We start from the raw sequence: 10,911 nt of genomic DNA on the forward strand, positions 1-10,911 counted from the left end.
GTTTATAGTCTATATGAACAGTCTACTGTCTAGATATAGCTGACATGAACAGTCTGCTGTCTATTCCATTCTGGAATCGAAACCTTATCATGGTGGAGGGGTCTGTGAGCCTCAGTGGCCCTGAGAGCAATGTTGTCAATGCTGCCACCTATGAGCGGCTTAACAAATAGTAAGAGAACCTCAGTTGGAATAGGGACATTGGGCCAAAGGTCACTGATCAACTTTGTAATTGCTTCATCAGATCTGAGGACAAATGTTCTGGACACTTGGGTGAAGAGGGGGGCGACCATTTCCATGACAGAGGTCACTGGGGTTGTTACAACGGCCCTTAGAGGCAATGGAAGTAGATAAGATTCATCCTGAAATGCTGAAGACTCTTGATATTTCTGGGCTGTCGTGGTTGACACGCCTCCTCAATGTCACATGGAATTTGGGAACAGTGCACTTAGACTGGCAGACAGGGTTTGTGATCCCCATTTTCAGAAAATGGGACCAGAGGGTTTGTTCCAACTGTCAAGGAGTCACACTGCTCAGCCTCCCTGCGAAAGCTTATGCCAAGGTGCTGGAGAGGAGCCTCCGGTCCAGTGTTGGACCTCAGATTCAAGAGAAACAATGTGGACCATTTTTCCCCCTCTTGCAGACAACAGGGAGTTTGCTAATCCTGTCTACATGTGTTTTGTGGATATGGAAAAGGCTTACAGTCATGTTCCCTTAGGTATCCTATGGCAAGTGCTGTGGGAGTACGGGGGCCGGGGCTGCTGCTGTGAGCCATTTGGTCCTTGTACTCGAGAGCTGTGTTCACATTCTTGGCTTTAAGCCAAGCTTGTTCAAAGCGGGCATCAGAATCTGACAAGGATGCCGCCTGTCCCCTCTCCTGTTTGAGATATTCACAGACAGGATATCAAGGCACAGCTGAGGTCCGGAGAGAGTCCGGTTCAACAGCATTAGGGAGGATCTCTGCTGTTTGCAGATGTGGTCCATCTGGGTTCATCGAACTGTGATCCTCCATGTGCGCTGGAGCGGTTTGCAGCGTCAGGTGGTCAGGACGAGGATCAGCACCTCGTCTGAGACCGTGGTTCTCTCCTGAAAAAAGGTGGTTTGTTCCATACAGGTGAGGGAGGAGCAGCTACTCCAAGTGGAGGAGTTCAGGTATCTCAGGTCTTATTGACCAGTGAAGGTAAGAAGGATTGTGTGATTGACCGCTGAGAGAGAGAGAGAGAGAGAACTGAGCCACGAAACAAAGCTCTCGATTTACCGGTTGATCCTTGTTCCGATCCTCACCTGATGGCCACGCACTATGGGTAGAGACAAAAAGAATGAGATCGCGGATACAAACGCCCAAAATGAGGTTTCTCTTCAGGGTGACTGGGGCTCAGCAATCCAGGAGGACTTTGCTGTCGAGCCACATATTTATCTGCATTAACACTTTGCACTACATATGAAGTCCTGTTGTCCCTGTACCGTGAGTGTCAGCGTGTCCTGTTAAAGGGTAACTTTGGTATTTTTCAACCTGGACGCTATTTTCCCATCTTTTTGTGTCTAAGTGACTAAAGGGGACAACAATTTTTGAAATTGGTCCAGTATTGAGCGAGATCGCTTCAGCCGGCAGCCGCGAAACGAGCTGCGATGTAATCCGACGGGGCAAATCTCACCGTCAATGTACGTCCACTAAAAGTTCTTGTTTTACTGACAGGCTCAGATTGTTATTATAAGTGTCTGACAACATTATGGAAAGGACCCTACAGAGAAATGAAACGTTTTTCTTTACCTTTCGCTTGATCCGGTCTGTGTGTAACCAAGTCTCGCTCAAGTCTCGCGAGAGTTGAGTTGTTGCAGGAAGTTACACACAGACCGGATCAAGCGAAAGGTAAAGAAAAACAGACAGACACTTATAATAACAATCTGAGCCTGTCAGTAAAACAAGAACTTTTAGTGGACGTACATTGACGGTGTGATTTGCCCTGTCCCCTTTTTTGTCCCCTTTAGTCACTTAGACACAAACAGATGGGAAAATAGGGTTGAAAAATACCAAAGTTACCCTTTAATCTCTAAGTAGTCCATATGTCTTTATACTAAGAAGTCCCTGGGCATTCATGGCCTCATTGCAAATACTTCTATGTGTTAAAAGGCCGATGTTTGGAAACCGGTGTCCTCGTCAGGATCAAGTTTCTGCACCGTCACCATGTCAACTTACTGACATTTAGTGTGCTTGGTGATGAAAGTATTTTGAGTGTGTTGTCAGTTGGATTAGAAGACGAAGCTGAAGGTCCCTGGTGTATAATGTCTCCACCGTGGTGTTAAGTTTCAGACGGTAATGGACCAAGTCGAGTCACTTTACACCGTTTCAGTCAAACTTGACCACAGGGTGTCGAAGCTTAAAACCAAACACGATAGACCCAGAGCGACTGAGGTGAGGTAAGGTTACATTCCCTGTGACCACGACTTTTTAATTAACCTGAATGTTGTGTAGTGTTTACCTCATGGCGGTGGTTGTTTGAGTGATAGAGAGGTACGTACATCAAGGTGAGCAGCTGGTCTGGGTGAGTTACGGGGGAATAGAGGCTTTGCAGCTTTTACTAAGAGCGCTTCCATCTGATGTGGATCTTTGTCAGGTAAAAAGAGTACAGAGTTCTCCCACCGTCATATAACCCTAAGGGAATATGACTATAACTCCAATAAATCATACACAGCCCATCCAACCTATACATAATCTTATATAACCTCTATATTAATAAGAAAAACCACCAAAAACCACCATGGGATTTGTCATTTAAGATTGATGCCAAGACTCACTGAAGTTATTTCAAACGTACTGTCACACCTCTCATAGCTCACCAGCTTATCAGCTACCAAGATAGACTCAGCTTGTGCACACACACACACACACACACACACACACTTTAGGCACTGCACCACCACATTCCCGCCCATCCAAGCAGAGGGCCCAGAGAGGATCGAGTTGTATGTCAATAATCAAAGTTGTGATAGTATATTATTGAAGCTGACAGTAATTCAATCCACACTTGCTGGAACTACATTTACTGTCAAATTTGTATTGTATTGTAAGAATTTTATTATATTTTTTTAAATTTGCATATTAATGGAGAAAAACAGATTTAACTCCTTAATGCTTTGAAATAAGGAGTTCATATTGATACCACCCATGTGTTATGTGAAGACAGAAATGTTTGCTAAGTAATTAATTAGGCAGCTCAAGTGCCTCTTGCTTAGAAATAGGCTTTGGACCAAGGGGGCAATTTAGTTTCTTTGCAGCTTATCAGTTACAAAGCCACGCTCCAACACACACCGACACACACTCACTGCTTGGTTACCACTTCTTCATCAACACAAACAAACCTCCAGACCTCCAGCAGGGGCGGACAGACCGGGGGAGTCGGCCGGGCGTCTTACCTCTGCCTGAGGCTCCATGGCCGGGGAGGAGGAGCAGGAGGCCGGCCTGTCCTGGACCAGACCACCGGGCGAGGCTCCGGGCATCAAAACCAAGACCACAACGCACCAGACCCGCTGTGCAACACGGACATCTAGAAGGTTCTGCTACCACATCCAGAGAAGAAGGGAAGGAAGAGTGCAAGACAGGAGGAAAGAGAGAAGGAAAGAGAGAACTGGAGGTGAAGAAGGAAGAGAGAGGGGAGTTTCTGCAGACCGGCCCGGTCGTTCCTGTCGCCTCGGACAACTGGGTGTGAGAGTCTGGGAGAGGCTGAGGGCTAAATCTGGAGCGAGGGGCGAGAGGCCTGTGGTATTCAGAGAGAGAGAGAGAGAGAGAGAGAGAGGAGGGACTGGAGAGAGAGAGTGGGAGGGGAAATGATTTACGGGGGGGTTTGGTTTGGTTGGGTCTGCCCTCAGCCTACAGACGAGAGCAGAGTTAAAGTTGTGGAGGGCAGTCAGAGAGAGAGAGAGAAAGAGAGAGAGAAAGAGAGAGAGAGAGAGAGAGAGAGAGAGAGAGAGAGAGAGAGAGAGAGAGAGAGAGATATTACAAGTCAAGCTGTTCTTTATTTTCCATAGGAGAGAAACTCAGGTGAAAGCAGCATCTTCATTACAAAACCGTTTTAAAACAGAAAATGACACTCGAAGGGAAAAACAAAGAACCGAAAACAGAGAACAGATTATTCCTGTCACTTCCAATTTTGAGTTAAATTGATTTCCTGACCCTGCAAACATCACCTCAGGATCTGGAATCCAGGCTTTGTCTCTGTTAGTTTCAGAGTTACGGCTAAAACACAATAATCGTCTAATGGTGGAAGTCCCAGATCCAGATCTCCACCAAAATCTGATCGGTTGTACCAATCAGTTGATCTGTCCACCGAATTTCATGGAAATCTGTTCACAGGTTTTCAGAGATCCTGCTGAAAAACAGACAGAATAAAACAAACAAACCTCCTTGGCAGAAGTAAAGCACTGTTCAGTTTATAGTTAAAGTCGTATAGTGATTAAAAGTGTTTAATTAAACAGTTTTTTAAAAGTGTGTCTGCTGTACCTGTATAGACACCCGTGTAGTTTGCTTACTGTTTTGGCAATATTTTTTCTGATAAACAGTCATAAGATAAAACTCAAATTCAATGACTTTCAAGGTGTTGTTTGGTGAAATTCAAGCACTCATTGGTCAGAATTATTTAAATTCAGAAATCTGGTGGACAGATCGCTTTGGGCCGAAGGATCAGCTGATCAGATTTTGGTGCTGATCTGGATCTGCAATTTCCGCCATTAGACAATTATCCGTTTTTACCCAGAACTATCATGCTGCGTTCATGTGCTGCTGGGAAAGTCCGACACCCGGGACTTCCAAGTCGTCTGCTAAACGCTGTTGGTTTCACATGCTGTTTTGTTGGAAAATCAAACCCGGAAGCGCTTTCAAGGCCATCCATCCATTTTCCAAAACTTTCAAGACCTTATTTTATTTTTCTATTTCTAAATTTTCAAGGGTTTTGAAGGCCAGTGGGAATCCTGTGGTAGTGTGTGAGAAGAGAGAGAGAGAGGAGAAATGTCAGCAGTGTGTGTGTGTGTGTGTGTGTGTGTGTGTGTACATAAGTCAAGTTCAGCAGCAAGGAGCTAAACTGGTAATACAGCTGTAGAGGGAGGAGAGGAAGAAGAGGAGAGGAAAGAGGAGGGGGAGGAATGAAGGTGGGGAGGAGGAGGTTAATAAAATGGGGAAGGAGATGGGAGAAAAGAGAGAAGATGGGGAGAGGGAGAGTGGAGAGGAGACGAAAGAGGGAGGGGAGAGAAAAGAAGGGAAGAGAGAGGGAGGAGAGGATGGAAGAAAGAGGAAAGAGGAAGGGGAGGAGGAGGGAGGAGGGAGGGAAGGGAGAAAGTAAAGAGGGAGAGACAGAATGGAGAAGGGGGGAAGGAAGAGAAGAGAGGACAGGAGGGGGGCAGGAGAGGAGAGAGGAGACGAAGGAGGGAGGGGAGAGAAAAGAAGGGAATAAGAGGAGAGGAAAGGTGGTCGAGAAAGGAGAGGGAAAGCTTTTCCACAGCCGGCGTTCTCAATCCTCTGCTGCAGAGGTCGTGATGCGTGTTTAAAACAAACAGAAGAAGAACTGTGGAATAAAACGGAGATAATATCACGATTCATTTTTCTGTCCCACGATACGTACTGTCACATGTTGTACTGAGATATATTGAATTTGGATATATAAACACACAGCCTGCACGCCTCTTAAAGAAGACTCAGAGGGACGGTCGAGTTTCACCGGACTGTTGCATGTTGGGTTATTTATACTCTTACAGCCTCTCTATCTCCCTCTCTGTTCACATGCAGACAAATAATCCACTAAACTGCTCATATTTCATATCTTTACACACATTAACCAGGCAAGTGCAGACCAGTCAGCCTTTAGTCTCTCTGAAAACAGGCGACAAGACTCCAGTCACTTACTCAGGCTGCTGCTGCTTTCAAGGTCTCCTCGTAAAGTCCAGCGTCAGAGTTTGCGAGGCGTAAAAACACAACCTGACCCGAGTTCAAGTGCTTCTGGTCGGAAATGATCAAATCAACCCGCAACAGAAGTGAATCCAAAGTGTTTCCACTGTACGTTACTGTCTCAGGACCTGGTATGTTAATATGTGCTGTTTCCAACCAAGGAATACTTAATATCTCACAGGAAGTACTTAAATATACAAATGGCTCGACATTATTAATTCCCCACCAGATGCAGACAATTTTAAACTCATTCCAGGAGATATTCATTAAAAAAAACGTCTTTAGAGAGAAAAAGCTTCCTGAACTGACTGTAGTAACATAACTGACCCATCATGACGCAGCGTCTTACTAATAATAAATATTATCCAGGCGCTGCTGGTTAGACTGTCAGCCTCAGCTGCAGATATTAATAGTCTCTAACCTGACACACATCCAGAATACCACCGCCTCCTTTCTCTGGAAATACACCGCCAGTGCTTCTAGTGTGTGTGTGTGTGTGTGTGTGAGAGTGTGTGTGCATACCAAACCCAGGCTGTTGTGACAGTAAACAGTGCGTCAACCTTGGCCAACTGCTTTCCAAGGTCTAAAATTTTAGGTGACAAAGATAAAGCTGAAGTGAATTGCTCCTTATACTGGTGTCTCCATTTTATTTTGCATTTTGTAATTGTGTTTCTCATGTTATTACTTGTTTTTTTACTTAGTTATTAATTAGTCTCTTTAGGGGACAACTTGTATTGTCTGGGCATTCATGTGGTTCGTCACACACTTATGTAAAATTCTGTTTTTTGTTTTCTAGTTGCATCTGTGTGTCTCTATTACCTTTTATTCCTCTTCTTTTTTTAATTATTTATTTTATTTAATTGTGGTAGTGGTTGTGGTGGTGGTTATTATTAAATGGCAATAATTCAAAATTTAAAGCAGTCGCTCCAATTTCAACTATCAGCTGGCAGACTGAAATAAATACAAAACAAAAGGGTAAAATTTGCTCTCCTAAAAACTTTACATCACTGCCTTGAGTCTAAGAAACTCTGATTGGCTGGCAGTACTAGAGGCCCCGCCCCCTTTCTGCCCCAAACATAAGATAATTGGTTGCCTCCGTAACAACCTGACTGTGGTCTGATTGGTCAGTTTCAGACGACATTTTTATCTAAGCACAAGAATTTTATTTTTTTTAACATAACAAAACATTAGATTATCCATTTCTAAAGATATATCAGATACACCCCCCCCCCACACACACACACACACACACTGAATAAAAAGTCATGATCAGGAGGAATTTAACTTCAAATGTCAACTTTTATTGTGAAACTTTAACCTGAGCGGTGATTCATATAGCCCTTTAACATGGGGACTTTACAATTGTTAAGATACTAAAAATGATAGAAATACTTTAGTTATTTAACAATTATTACAATTTCAATTATGTTAAAAAAAATTCACAGGCATTGTTATTATTGTTAGTCTTAATAATAATATATAAAGTTCTGTTCTAAAAGCAGCCGGTCGGTCAGCTCCACCTGACAGAGTGAGCTGGATCCAGACAGACAGGTCGCTGCTGCCAGATGAAAACATCGAGACTCCAGTCCGGGGGTTTCTGTCCCGTTCTTTCACTGGGTTCAAAGTTCATGTGGTCAGTTACCAGTTATCAGTTACCAGTTATCTACCAGTTCAGTTTCATGACCCAAGCAGCCATGAAACCTCTCTCTGTACAGCGGGAGTCACCGTCCAAGGCTCCGTTTATCCTGCATTTCTACTCCCATTCGTCAGCAATTAGTTTGGCATCTGTCTGCATAATGTAATAATAATGTAAACTAAACTCAGGTTTCAACCAGCTGGTTCCCACAGCTCCCCATCACACTTCTGACAGCTGAACCCAGAGCAGAACGTGGATTTTTTCTAAACAATTCCACTTCCAAAAGGTTCAGCAAGCATGAAGAGTGAAAAGCAGGACTTCTGTCTGAGGTTTTCACATGACAGCAGTGATGTCACACTGTCAGCTCATGATGTCACACCGTCAGCTCATGATGTCACACCGTCAGCTCATGATGTCACACCGTCAGCTCATGATGTCAGACGGCTGTGAGGTGGAACCGAGAGCAGGTTTACCAAAACATTCCCAACTTCAAGTAGTTCGGCGTTTACTTTTCCAGACTTGCGCTCACGTTAAATAGATCTGTTGTATTAAGACACTTTGCTAGGCTCAGCTAATTCTTCCTGAGGATAAAACGCAGTCTGCCTCCTTCAGACAGCGAATTCATCACAGCTCCGGTCCGGCAGCGCTGCAGGAGCCGTGAGGGTGGAAGTTTTCCTGTTGCTGGAATATCTGAAGGGAAACCTGCCCTGGATCAGCTGCTGCTGCACAGACAGACCGAGGACCAGCAGGACCGGCAGGACCGGCAGGACCGGCAGGACCGGCAGGACCGGCAGGACCAGCAGGACCAGCAGGACCAGCAGGACCAGCAGGACCAGCTTGGTTCAAAAGGCATCTGAAGTCAGACTCAGGTACTGGATTGGCATTTGGCTGCTTTCAAGAAATACTATCTATCTATCTTGTCTGCAGGCGAGCATCAGCTAGAGAAAAACTAAAGTCCTCTTCAAACTGGATTAGTTTCACTGGGAGAGGTGTAAAACACTGGATTACTATTATTAATTATTATTATTATTATTATTAAACAGCAGCAGGTTCCTGCACAGTTTCAGTGACAAAACTCCAGACTTTTTCCACCTGATTTTTTTTTTTTCCACAACCTTAATTAGCTGATATGAAGCTGCTGGTTGCTGTTCAGTCTCTGAAACTCTAAAACAACAAACTGCATCTGTATGTATATTGAGACAGTACGATATCTTTTCTGTAAACTTTTTTGTGCAATTTCCAGACTTTTCCAGACCTGGAATTTACCAAATTCCTTCACCATACATTTCCAGACCGGTAGGAACCCTGTAGAAGGCAATTTGCTCCGATATGACACTTTCTAGACTTGTAAAAATGTGATAAAGCAGATTCGTACTGGTTTAAAGTTCCAGAAGAAACCAGTCATAATTACAACTGCCTTAGTATTTTTAATCTTGCTTACTAATATCTAAGTCGAATGGGGTTTGATAAAATTTTTGTGGTTCCATTAGTCGTCACCATGGATCAAAAGGAGGTTTCTGGAAACGAACCGGAAAAACTTTCAACCAGAGAAGAAGAAATTAAACAAAGTGATGAGGCTTCAAATACTTTGAAATAAGCTGGAAGAGTCTGAATACATGATGAACACTCAGCGCTCCCTTCTCCTCCTCAACTCCTCTGATCTCTCTGTCCAACACACACACACACACACACACACACACCTGGAAAAGCCAGACAAATCTCATGGTGAAAGACAACAGTCAGTTATTGGGTTATTGGGTCAAAACAGTCTGATAGTCAGATCTTTACCTCCATATTCATGACACTCTACGCTTTGTTAGTAGTGGATAAATCAATCACTCTCTCACACACTCTCACACACACACACACACACACACTTCCCAAAGGCCTGGAATGTGAGCTTTGTGCGATCGTCTGCTTGGAAGCCCTCGTAAAATAAAATCAACGAGTTCAGCTGTAAAGATATTATAGATATCATCGACATCACAGTGTGTCTGATAAGTGAGCAGCAGAGCATGTGAACAGTTTTTCACTGGAATGCATTTCACTTCTATCTAGGACTGGTAAGCTAATGTAGGTTTAGCACCGTTATGTTTGGCAGAAAACTCAAAGTGTGTGTGTGTGTGTGTGTGTGTGTGTGTGTGTGTGTTGGGACGCACCGATATGGGTTTTTGAGGCTGATACCGATATCCTATCTTAAGATAATTAAGTGTTTTAGTTTTATTCTGCTGCTAATTTGACAGTTGTATTAAGTGAGACACTCCTAGAAAAAAAAGGTCGCAAAAATGCAAATTCCACAATATCGACAGTCAAAATAATATCGGACCAATACTGATATTGCTTTTTAAAGCCGATATCAGCCGATACTGTCTGCAGATACATTGGTGCAGCCCTAGTGTGTACTGTACACACACACACACTAAACTGATGTTGCTCTGCGCTGTAGTGGTGAGGAAACGCAGCATGTCTGTATTCCAGTTTTTAAGGTTAAACCGTTTAAAGGTTTGGTTCCACACAGCAGGGACAGGAAACCCTGCAGCAGCAGTTTGGGCCGAGAGTCCGGCTAGACCAGGATCCACGTGTCCTGTTCTTAATCAGTACGTTTACATGCTAATAGTTCCACTTTACAATGCTAATAATACCATCTAAACCCCATTAAGGAATACTCTGACTGTTGAAACTCATGTGAAGGCTTTTATCTGATGATGTTAACCAGAGCGATCAGAAGCCGGAGAACAGACAGACTCCTGCTCCGTCTCTCCGGTTCTTGCGTGTAAACGTACCTGTGACGTACCTGTGAGGCACGCACACCTGCTGTCAACTAGAAGAGCCTCACAACCTCACACAGGTGGAGGACATGTAAGACCTTTGGCCTCCGTTTACACTCCCGACTAGTGAGGAAAGTTTCTGTGCAAACCTGATCCCGCCTGAAAGATTGCCTTGCCTCCATAAATACGAGCATCAGCTTACGACCTCAGGCTGAAGGTCGTCAAACTCCCAGAAGGCAAAGCAGCTGCCGGATATTGTCCGCACTCCAGTTAAAGTCTCCTCCGGGTCGAGGTGTTCACACGAACCTTTGATCCGATGCGATCGATTATTCCTTCTTCTATGAATAAACTTCCTGTTCACAGACAGAACGGTCCGCCAGCAGCAAAAAATATGAAAAGGTTCGTCCAATCAGAGTCCGAGCTTACCAGCCTATTAAAACCCAGTTATGACATTTACATGCATCGACCTAAACCCGGGTGAACCGGGTTAAGAAGTGGATTCTCTACGCATGTAAACACAGCTGTTGTCATCTGGGACGCAACAGAAGAAGAACTAGCAGGAGCCATTTTGGGGT

This window comes from Centroberyx gerrardi, chromosome 10 (genome assembly GCF_048128805.1).
Source record: "Centroberyx gerrardi isolate f3 chromosome 10, fCenGer3.hap1.cur.20231027, whole genome shotgun sequence".
Taxonomy (NCBI): Eukaryota; Metazoa; Chordata; class Actinopteri; order Beryciformes; family Berycidae; genus Centroberyx; species Centroberyx gerrardi.